This window comes from Balaenoptera physalus (genome assembly GCF_965194825.1).
Source record: "Balaenoptera physalus genome assembly, chromosome: 18".
Taxonomy (NCBI): Eukaryota; Metazoa; Chordata; class Mammalia; order Artiodactyla; family Balaenopteridae; genus Balaenoptera; species Balaenoptera physalus.
In genome coordinates, this window is record NC_138899.1 from 60,224,732 (window position 1) to 60,236,754 (window position 12,023).

The 12,023-nt window shown below is 43.2% G+C and overlaps 1 protein-coding gene across 2 annotated transcripts in view; it reads left to right on the forward strand.

Moving 5' to 3' along the window:
- The window catches only part of SLC25A30 (solute carrier family 25 member 30), an 85,617-nt gene that overhangs the window by 46,696 nt on the left and 26,898 nt on the right, over positions 1-12,023 (forward strand). The window lies entirely within an intron of this gene.

The following is a 12,023-nucleotide window of genomic DNA, read 5'->3' on the forward strand; positions in this document are numbered from 1 at the left end:
CCACTGGACCTCCAGGGAATTCCCAATGGAGTGGGCCTTTTGTATATAACATGAAAGAGTCATTTGGAATAATGACAGTCATGATGACGGTAATACTAACGATGGCAATAGTGATGTTGATTATATGCAAGGCACTGTGTTCACGATTTCATTTATTTCCTTTAATTGTTACAAAAACACTCTGAAGAAAGTACGTTTATGATTTTACTTTTAAGAGAACTGAGAATTATAAAGATAAATAACTTTTAAAGTTCTCCTGAGTTGAATGCCAAATCCCCAAGCTGCATCTTTGTGGAAGGAGAGAAATTCGCCAGGCACGTGGACCCTTTGAGCCATTTTCATGGAGGTGTTTATACTTTTTTGTTCCCCCTCCTACCTGACTATTCTGCCTGTCAACTCACCAGGAGCAAAACCAGAGGGGAGGGAATTCCCTGGTGGTCCAGTGGTTGGGACTCAGCGCTCCCTGGTCAGGGAACTAAGATCCCACAAGCCGGGCAGTTGGGGGCTGGGGTTGGGGGGAGAAAGAAAAAAAAAAAAAAACTGGAGGGGAAAAACGTCAACACATTCCTGAGTGTTTATGGAGAGACCGGGAGAAGTGAAGGTCAGTTCCCAGGAGCAGGTCCCAGAAGACCCAGGCATGGACCTGCCAGAGATACAGACGCACAAGGGAAGAACACATAAGGAAGAGCCCTGGTCCAGGAAGATCCCAGGGGATCTTGGGGAGTGTTGGGGAGGGAGATGAGTTGCAGACCCAGCTGACATGGCAGGGAGATGAGGGTGGTCGGGAAGAGTCAGCGAGCATGGGTTAGTGTTCTATTGCTGCTATGACAAATTACCACAAACTTGATGCTATAAAACAATAAACATTTATTATCTTGTGTTCTACAGGTCAGAAGTCTGGAATGGAACTCATTAGACAAAAATCAAGGGGTTTTCAGGGCCGTATTCCTTCTGGTGGCACCAGGGAAGTCCTCAGCTGTTTCTTCTGGCATTTACCTCCTTGATTTCTAATAAGCTGATTTATCTGCCATTTCCGGATTTTTCTCCTTTGATATCTATAGACTTCCTTATTCTGAAGACGAAGATTTACTCTTTACGTCCATCCACACTCACCCTCACACCTACTCACACAGACACACAGAGCTCTTCACTATCCTCTAATTACAATGCTATCACCAGTTTTGGTTAAACCAATATATAGGTTTTTTTTTTTTAATGAACATTTTTCTTCAGCAGTGCCTCACGGCTTGCAGGATCTTAGTTCCCAGACTAGGGATCGAACCCCTGCCCCCTGCAGTGGAAGCGTGGAGTCCTAGCCACTGGACCACCAGGGAATTCCCAATATGTAGTGTTTTAGTTACTCTGACTTTGTAAATGTTTTTCATAGCTGAACCATGTAGTATACCATGATTATGTTTCCTCTTTTTATGACCTCTGATTTTCCCTGGAATTAAAAATTGTCGTCATTTAAAAGGTTTTTGGGGAATTCCCTGGTGGCGCAGTGGTTAAGAATCCGCCTGCCAATTCAGGGGACACGGGTTCGAGCCCTGGTCCGGGAAGATCCCACATGCTGCGGAGCAACTAAGCCTGAGCGCCACAACTGCTGAAGCCTCCGTGCTTAGAGCCCGTGCTCTGCAACAAGAGAAGCCACCGCAATGAGAAGCCCAGGCACCGCAACGAAGAGTAGCCCCCGCTCATTGCAACTAGAGAAAACCCGAGCACAGCAAAAAATAATAATAATGGGGCTTGCTTTTCTGGGTGCCTGTTTCATATTCATCCCCAAACCCTCTCTTCGTAGTTTAAGCCCCCTATCACTACTTTCACAAACATCAGGTGATTTATCAGTCTCGGTTTTTCTCTGCAATATATTTCCGGGATCTCTTTGTACTCCTGCTCCGATCTAGGCTGGTTGCTATTGTCCTGAGATTGATTTGCACTGTCATCTTAGGAAGTCCTTTCCCCACCCTCCTGCGTTGGAGCTCCTATTTCCCATGTATACCTTTTAAAAAAGTTTATTCCTTAGTTTTGAGGAAATATATCCTTTGTTAGCTTTTCTGAGGACACATACAGAAGAGGCCAATTCTTTGAGACTTGCATGTCTGTAGCTTTTCATTTTTTGGGGTTAGATATGGTGTTACAGTTTGGCAATAATTTTCCCTCACATTTAAGGCATTGCTCCGTTGTTTTCTAGCTTCCAGTATTGCTGTTGAGAAGTTTGAAATTGTTAGTATTCTCAGTCCTTTAAATGTGACTTGCTTCTCTCTCTCTCTCCACCTAAATCAGGCTCTAAAACAAACACATTGGGTTTGCTGAGGGAAAATGACCAGGGATGAAGGTAGAGAAATGAAATTCCAAATGAAAGGCTTAGACTTGAGGTCCCTGCTCTGTATCAGACACAGCCCCTCTGTAAAAAGGGAACACGTAACTGGAGTGTATCTCACAACACTTCAAGATAATCTTATTGATGTCCTGATTTTTTTCATTATCTAGTTACTCAGCTGACCTGAGCTAGTAAATCTGCTGTTAGTTGGGTACATTATTGTATGATTATATAACCCCGAAAAGGTTTAGAATTAAATATAGCAATGGTGAGCTAAATCAAGCCCATAGTACTAATATTTTTAGTACTAACCTTGAAGTGTAAGACAACCCTTATGTGTCTGTTATTTATGTGCAGTGTCTGTAATAAAAATAGAAACTATACTCTAGAGAATCTGACAGAATACCTTGTGATTTCAATTTGAAGTGTGTAATTGATTTTATATTTATGATTTTAAAGTGAAGGTGCAAGAGAATTTGGTTAAGTGTGTAAACTGCATTGATTGTATTAAGAGAATCATGGTACAAATCTGTCCTGTCAGGTGCCGGGGGTCTTTGTGAGGGTCTCATGATAGTCGGTTCTGCTACCATCAGCTGTCACAAGGCTGTGCTCCTCCCCCTTTACCAAATGAGCCCCAACAGGCCGATGACACAATAGCCAAAGCACAGCTGAGATCAGAATGGAATATTTAAATGCAAATATGCTAAAGGATAGAGCAGTGGTCAGCAAACTTCTTCCGTAAAGGACCAGATTGTAAATATTTTGCTCTTTGCAGTCCAGGAGGCAAAATTGAGGGTATTCTGTAGGTACTTACATAGCTATTCAAAAGGTAACTATTGGGGATTCCCTGGCGGTCCAGTGCTTAGGACTCTGTGCTTCCATGGCTGGGGTCACGGGTTTGATCCCTTTTCCGGGAACTGAGATCCCACGTGCCATGTGCGGTCTGGCAAAAAAAAAAAAAAAGTAACCATTAAAAAAATGTAACAACCATTTCTATGGCTATACAAAAACAGGCAACTGTCCATATTTGGCCTGAGATCCCACATGCCATGTGAGGTCTGGCAAAAAAAAAAAAGTAACCATTAAAAAAATGTAACAACCATTTCTATGGCTATACAAAAACAGGCAACTGTCCATATTTGGCCCATAGACCATAGTTTGCCAGCTCCTGGGCATAAAAATTAAAAGGACACTAAAAGGATAATAAAAAGGAAAACAATGCAAAAAGTAGCGTAGAGGTAGATAAATGAGATCTCCAAGTACAGCTCACCAGAATTCATGTGAGAGTCCCTGCACTATTCTTCCATTTTCTCTACTGAAGCACAACTAGGGAAGCTTTGATCAAACAAAACACACAGCTGATACCAATGGGAGGAAGACAGGGTGGACTATTTTGAAAAGCCTTTCATCTCTCTGCCAGATCCCAAATTATATAGACTCTTCAAATGTGTGTATATTAATTGACTGCCTACCACATCAGGTGCTGTACTGGGTACTAGGAATACAGTAGTGAGCAAGACTGCGTCCCCACCCCAAGGAGCTTACTGTCTGGTGGGGAGACTGACAAAAAACAAGTTAATTCTACTGAAGTGCCGTAACTGTTCTGATCGCAGGATGGGTGTGCATAGGGGCACCTACTATGCCTAGATTTTAGGAATCAGGAGAGACTTCCTGGAGGAGATGATGTCCAAACTGAAGCCTGAAGGATGAGAAGAAATTAGCAAGAGAAAGAACTTAGCAGGTGCAACTTAGCGTGCGCAAGGTTCCAGAGGTGAAGGGGAGCAATGGCATGTTCAGGGAGCTGCAACTATTTCATACAAACACTCACAGACTTATGCAAAAGATGTGCTCTCAAAAGAGCACCTGTAACCAAGAAAAACATACGCCAAAAGCAACATTCCTACAAAACAGGATTTTTCAAACCTCAGCCCTATTGCCATTTTGATAATTCTTTGTTGTGGAGGCCTTTCCTGGGCATTGTAGGATGTTAAGCAGCATGTCTGGTCCCTACCCAAAAGATGCTAGTAGCCATCACTCAGTTGTGACAACCAAAAATGTCTCCAGGGACTTCCCTGGTGGCGCAGTGGTTAAGAATCTGCCTGCCGATGCAGGGGACACGGGTTCAATCCCTGGTCCGGGAAGATCCCACATGCCACGGAGCAACTAAGCCCGTCCGCCACAACTACTGAGCCTGCGCTCTACACCCTGTGAGCCACAACTACTGAAGCCCGTGCACCACAACTACTGAACCTGCACTCTAGAGCCTGCGAGCCACAACTACTGAAGCCCACATGCCCTAGAGCCCATGCTCCGCAACAAGAGAAGCCACCGCAATGGGAAGCCCGCTCGCCACAACTAAAGAAAGCCCGTGGGCAGCAACGAAGACCCAACACAACCAAAAAAAATAAATGTCTCCAGACATTGCCAAATGTCCTCTGGGGGGCAAATCTCCTGGTTGATAGCCACTGCTGTAAGAGGTGAGGATAAAGAATTTCACTGGCTCATTCCCCGAGCATACCAGCTGGGAACACCGCCTATCCAGCTGTTCTGGTTAGGAGCAGCTATCGCTCATTACTGCTTCACTTTGCCAAGGGCAGGGGAAGGTGACCAGATGTCTCAGATACAGTGTTCTCTGCCCCACCAATCACTGAAGGCTATCCTAAAAGTGGTCTGATTCAGGCCTTTCATTCTGCATGGCATCAAGCATCCAGAAAAACTCAAGAGACTCCTTCCTGACAAGATGTAGGGCCATATTACAATGTATCAATATCATTCCTGTAGTTTAAGTTAGTTGCATACACACTTATTAGATTCAAGCTGATTCCAAAGCATTCATTCTTCATCACAGTACAAATGTAACTTCCAAGATGATGAAAACCAAGATGTGGGTGAGGAATGGTTCTTGCTGCCCAGCTCCTCATGAGGCCTGGCGTAGCCCAACTTATAGATGGTGGCTTGTTTGAGGACCTTACTGTTCTAAACAGTGGCATACACAATGTGCTAATAAAGGGCCTAAATGGAAATACGGCGAAGAGTCCAGCTCCTTGAGATGGCCAGACTTTAGAACGCAGGGTTGAGAGGCAGATGAACAGGGGATGATGGGGAACTGGATTCCTGTGACTGGAAGCTCTAAAAACCACACGGGGAGGGGCTTCTCTGCCAGGCTAAGGGCTTATGCTTGATTCTGAAGACACCGGGAAGACAAGGGAGAATTTTAAGCTTATGAGTGACATAGCCAGATGAATTTAGAAGGTATTTCTACAGCACTTACATTTTACAGAGTGTGTGTTTCTGCACACATCACCTCATTTAACATTCTGTAAGGAAGGTATTGTTTACATTTTGCAACTGAGGACTTAGAGAAATTAATTAATTAAGGTCAGAGAAATTAATTAATCAAGGTCAGAGAGCCAATACAGTTTGGCCAAAATTGAGTAGAATTCAGGTCTTCATTTCCACATTGCCATCTGGGTGTCTTGACTGTAGTCACATAAAACACACATACAAAGGGCTGTTACAGGGCAAAGGTGAGAGCAAAGAATAGGTGAAAAATTAGTTGTGTTTAGCAGGGACTGGCACTGAGTAGTTAGTAGATTTGTTTCTAGACTTACCATTTCTTTTTTGTTACTCTTGTTGTTTCAAAACTGGTTATGATGATGTAACCATGTTACTATTCCCTAGAGCAGCGATTTCCAACCCGTGGATCAGGACCCTTGGGGGAACCCAGGGTTATTCAGCGGGTCCTTAAGTTCGGTGTGAATTTTCTTGATAGATGCTGAAAGTACTACCATCCATTTTATAGGGATTCCAAGATTTTTAAAAATTTAGTTTGTATTACAGAGGGATCTTTATACTTGAAAGGGATCTTCATACTAAATATAAATTACTGGATATTATCTGTGTATTACTAAGGATGATATGCCTACTAGCAGAGGCTGGTGGGGCACAGGAAAATAGTGGAGTTTGGGTGTCTAAAGAATCTATAGGAAAGGGTGTGTCACACAGTCATGAGTCTGGAAAGGACTTGGTGAGGTGAGAGTTGGGGTAGGAAAAGTCATGTTCTTATTTCCCTGCCGTAGAAAGGAAAGCATTCCAATGACTTTCCCCACAGCCTGGGGATTACATTTCTTTTTTTTTTTTTTTCCAGGAACTGGTATTTATTATCAAAGTCATATTCGATGTCAACAAGATGCCACAACTACAAAAAAAAGTGTGCACGTTGCAATCTCAATGCAAACATACATTTGTCTTTATGGCAGGATTCATGTGAAACCTCAAACAGGTCTAAACTGTACTGACATCAAAACAGTAAGTGGACAAAACTCCAGGGTCTCACTTAGAGCTCAAGTTGGAGAGTGGAAATTGGGGTTGTTTAAGCCCAGCCTGGGGCCTGAGCTAGAGAAACTGGAAAAGGGAATGAGAGAGAGGGGGCTCTGGGCTCTGGCTCTGGCATAGACCAGTTACCTCCTGAAACCTTAATTTCCTCATTTATAAAATGGAAATAACGCTTTTTTTGGCTTCAATGAACCATTGACTATAAAGATTCCTGGAGGAGCGCTTTGCATCAATAAATGCAGGTTTTGTACACATGCATTTGCTTTTTGACCTAACAATCCCACTTCTGGGAATTTACCCTGAAGCTATACCTCCTCCAATGAACACAGTATATGCAAAAATTTCTTCATCATCTCACTATTTGTCATAGCGAAAGATTGCAAACCAACTATATGCCACATTTATTCGTTTTCTATTGCTGCATAATATAAAACCACAAGTTTAGCTTCAAGTGACACCCATTTAGTAGTCGATCAGAAGTGTGGCCTGGTGTGGCTGGGTTCTCCACTCAGGGTATCACAAAGCTGAAATCAAGGTGCCGGCTTGGTTTCGTTCTCATCTAGAGAACTCAGGAGGATGAACCTACTTCAGAGTCATCCTTATTGCTGGCACGATGTAGTTTCTCGTGGTGGCAGGACTGAGGATACGGCTCCTCGTGGAGTGTCAGCTCGGGACACTCTCAGCTCCTAGAGACACCCTCATTCCTTGCCGTGTGAAGCCTCATCGTCAAGCCGGTGTGTCAAATCCTTCTTGTGATTTGAAGCTCTGACTTTCCTTCTGTGACCAGCTAGAGAAAATTCTCTGCTTTTAAAGGGCTCATATGACTAGGTCAGGCCCACTGAATAATATCCCTATCATAGAGGCAACTGATTTGGGACTTTATTTTTATTTTTTTAAATGTATTTATTTGGTTGCGTCGGGTCTTAGTTGTGGCAGGTAGGCTCCTTAGTTGTGGCATGCATGTGGGATCTAGTTCCCTGTGTAGGGATCGAACCTGGGCCTCTTGCACTGGGAGCATGGAGTCTTAACCACTGTGCCACCGGAGAAGTCGCTGGGACTTCAATATACATGCAAAATCCTTTCACAGACTTACCTAGATTAGTGTCTGATTGAATAACTAGGAGAAGGTATGTGCACATCAGGGGCCAAGAATCTTAGGGGCCATCTTAGAATTCTGCCTATCACACTACAGGAAGCTAACTGTTAAATAACCTGGGTCCATCCACATGAGGGAGAACTATGCTGTAGTAATGAAGGATGAGAAAGGCCTCTGGGAACCGCTCTTCTTTTTTTTTTTTTTTTTTTTAAATTGGAGCAGTTTATTTACAATGTCATGTTAGTTTCAGGTGTACAGCACAGTGATTCAGTTATACATATACATACATTTTCAGATTCTTTTCCCTTACAGGTTATGACAAAATAATGAATGTGGTACTGAGAACTGCTTTTGTTTCTGAATCAAACTTGGGTCACCTGCTTGCAGTAAAGCCAATCTACTGACACAGGATTTTGTGGTGAAGGAAAGTGCAACGTTTACTGCAGGTGCCAAGCAAGGAGTCCAGGGCAGCTAGTGCTCAAAACACCCGAGCTCCCCAATGGATTTCAGGAAAGCATTTTTGTTTATTTATTTATTATTTATTTATTTTTTGGCCAAACCACACTGCTTGTGAGATCTTAGTTCCCCGACCAGGGACTGAACCCGGGCCCTCGGCAGTGAGAGCACGGAGTCCTAACCACTGGACCGCCAGGGAATTCCCGGGAAAGCATTCTTAAAGGAAAGGTGGGCGGGAGGTGTCACAGGCTGTGTGATCAGCTCGTGCACAATTCTGATTGGTTGATGGTGAGGGCGGTGTCACAGGGGTCAACATTATCCATCCTTAGGCGCCAGTAGGTCTGGGGGCTGTGTGCTCATGGTTATCATGTAGTTAAAGTATTCCATTTGGTGGGGGTTTTAGCATCTGTAAAACAACTCAGGAAATGTGCATCAGATAACTGTTATCTAGGTGCTTCAGGGAGGAGCTAAAGCAGGAGATGGGGGTGGGGTCTGTCCTGGGAAGGCCCCATAGGGTCCTGCTCAGTTATACTCCAGAGTGATTTCCAGGATACATTATCTATTGTTAAACAGCGAAAATAGCAAGGAAGAATAAAATGTGCTAGCTTTCCTGGAAGAAAAAAGGGGAAGTAAAATAAAATATATAAATTGTGGCAGGCAGGCTCTGAGATGGCCCCCAGATCATTGACTATTGTGTAATCCTTTCCCCTTGAGTGTGGGCTGGACTTACTGACTCTAGAAAGCAAGTAAAATATAGCAAAAGTAGTGGGACGTCACTGTTAAATAATGTTACAAAAAGACCGCAGATTCCATGCTGGAATCTCTCTCTTTTTTCCTTTTTCTCTGTAGTGCGAAGCAAGCTGCCATGTTGTGAGTAGTTTTACCGAGACACCACGATGCAAGAAACTGATATTTTCGGTGGTTGTGGGTTGAATTGTGTCTCCCAGAAAGACATACTGAAGTCCTAATCCACCTGGTATCTGTGAAGTGACCTTATCTGGAAACAGGGTCTTTGCTACTGCAATCAAGTTAAGACGAGGTCATACTGGATTAGGGTGGACCCAAATACAATGACTGGTGTCCTTAGCAGAAGGAAATTTGGACACAGACACACACACACAGAGACACACACACAACGTGATGTGAAGGCAGAGGCAGAAACAGAAGTTATGCAGTTACAAGCCAAGAACACCAAGGATAGCTGGTAACTGCTAGAAGCCTGGAGAGAGGCAAGGAAGGATTCTTCCCTGCTGACATCTTGATTTTGGACTTCTAGCCTTCAGAACTGTGAGAGAATAAACCTCCATTTTTTTTTTTAAACATCTTTATTGGAGTATAATTGCTTTACAGTGTTGTGTTAGTTTCTGTTGTATAACAAAGAACCCCCCATTTTTTTTAAACCATCCTGTTTGTGGTAATTTATTAAGGCAGCCCCAAGAAACTAATTTACTGTCTGACAGCCAACAGGGACCTGAGATCTGCCAACAGCCACGTGAGGGAGCTTGAAAGAGGATCTTCTGAGGCCAACTAACAGCCAGGTTGAGTGAGTTTGGAGGCAGATCCTCCCCCAGTCCAGACTTGAGAGGATTGTAGCCCCAAGTGCCATCTTGATTGCATTCTTGCGAGAGACCTGGAGCCAGAGGTAGCTACCTAAGCCCTTCTTGGATTTCTTTTTTTTCTTTTTCTTAAAAAATTAGTTAATTAATTTATTTTTGGCTGTGTTGGGTCTTCGTTGATGAACGGGGGCTTTCTCTAGTTGCGGCGAGCAGGGGCTACTCTTCGTTGCAGTGCGCAGGCTTCTTGCTGTGGTGGCTTCTCTTATTGCGGAGCACATAAGGCTCTAGGCGCATGGGCTTCAGTAGTTGTGGCACGTGGGCTCCGTAGTTGTGGCTCACGGGCTCTAGAGCGCAGGCTCAGTAGCTGTGGTGCACGGGCTTAGTTGCTCCGCGGCATGTGGGATCTTCCCGGACCAGGGCTCGAACCCGTGTCCCCTGCGTTGGCAAGCGGATTCTTAACCACTGCGCCACCAAGAAAGTCTCTTCTTGGATTTCTTATGCACAGAAACTGTGAGGTAATAAATGTTTGTTGTTTTAAGCTGCAAAGCGTAATTATACAACAGTAGATACCAAACAAATAAATACTCTTAATTTTGGGGGGGGAATGGGAGAATAAACTAGAAACTAATGACAATGGTTAGTGATAGGAGGTGAGTGGGAAGAGAGTGCAGGAAACAGGAAGGGAGAGCTTCCTCTGAATAAAACATTTGCAAGATTTGATTTTGAACCAGGTGAATGCTTTATACATTCAAAAAATAAAACAAGATGAAAAAAGCAAACTAAAATTATGCAAATAAAAATAACAAACCTAACAATATATCACATATATTGCACATCGTTGAGAAGGGCCGTATTTATAAAGATAAAAAGAACTGCAAAGAAATCCTGAACTTAGAAGTTTTGCTGCTGGTATTAGTACTGAAGTCTCAGCTCTTTTGTGTATATTGTAGGATAGAATAAATGAGTAAATATATTGATGCTGATGGGAACCAGCATTTTCCTGCATTTTTACCCCCGCCATATTTACTGCTTTTGACATCATATTTCACATCTTTTTGTTAGTAACCAGGGTTTTCATTGTGGGAGAAAAAAGATATAAATATGGAAAGAGGAAGGCTAGAATGAACCTCGCAGTGTTGAATTTTTAATTGGGGGTATCAGTATGAACTCATGATTTTAAAATATATTTGGGTAAAGACTATACTGTTTACTGTTTTATATCTATATGAATATATATACACTTGGTCCACTGAAAGGGCCTAGAAGAAATGACATTCCAGTAGCAAACACTCAGATCTAGTTTTCCAAGTACCATCTCCTACTAAAAGGAGCTAAGGTTTCTCTGCATAAGGCAGAGAAAATGCAAGGAGAGCTTGGGAGGACCTGGGTCAGAAAGCAAGGTAATGTTCAAAGACTGATAGGCTATATGTAAGGCAAAAGGAGCCGGGTAGGGGGCTTCCACGGCTCACAAAAGGGCAGTTTGAGCACCACAAATAATAATGGTATTTGATTACAGTAATTTAATTAAATTGAATTTTAAAAGAATGCCAGAGTTCACACTGTTATTCAGAAGAAGGAGGAGGGGGAGGGGAATTGTGAAGGGGAGGAGAAACAAAAAAGAAAAGGAGAAAGGGGGGGCGGGAGTCCTCTTCTTTAGAAAGGAATGCCAGCTAATAAACGGAGAAGGAATGATAGAATCAGAAAATCTCCATTTTATAACGTTTGCGCTAAGTGTTTGCTACCCCTATTGGGTGAAAGTACTCACCTGGTTTCAGCCTAGCACTGCAGATATTATCTGTTGCAGAGGGAGAGAGGATCTTTGTGGAGAGAACTATCAGACCACCCTTGATCAAGTGATCAAGCTTGACGTCACGGATAATAGGCCAAAAGGATACTGTGCCTGCTGATAGAAGTACACAGCACCACCTCTGACTTTTCTTACTAAAAAGTTTGACTTGAATCTAATCATGAAGAAACAATTCAATAAACCCATACTGATATAGTCTACAATTGGCCTGGACTTTTCATATATGTCAAAGTAATGAAAGTGTAATGGAGCAGGACCCCATGGGGCCTTCCGGGGACAGGCCTTCCTGCATCTCCTCTGTTTTGGCTCCTCTCTGAAGAACCTAGATAATAGTATTTGATGCACACTTCCTGAGTTGTTTCGCATAAGTGAACACCCCCCCACCCCCCCACCAACAAATGGAAGATGTTAATTACTTGACAACCCCTGTGAGCAACTAGCCCCAGGCCTTCT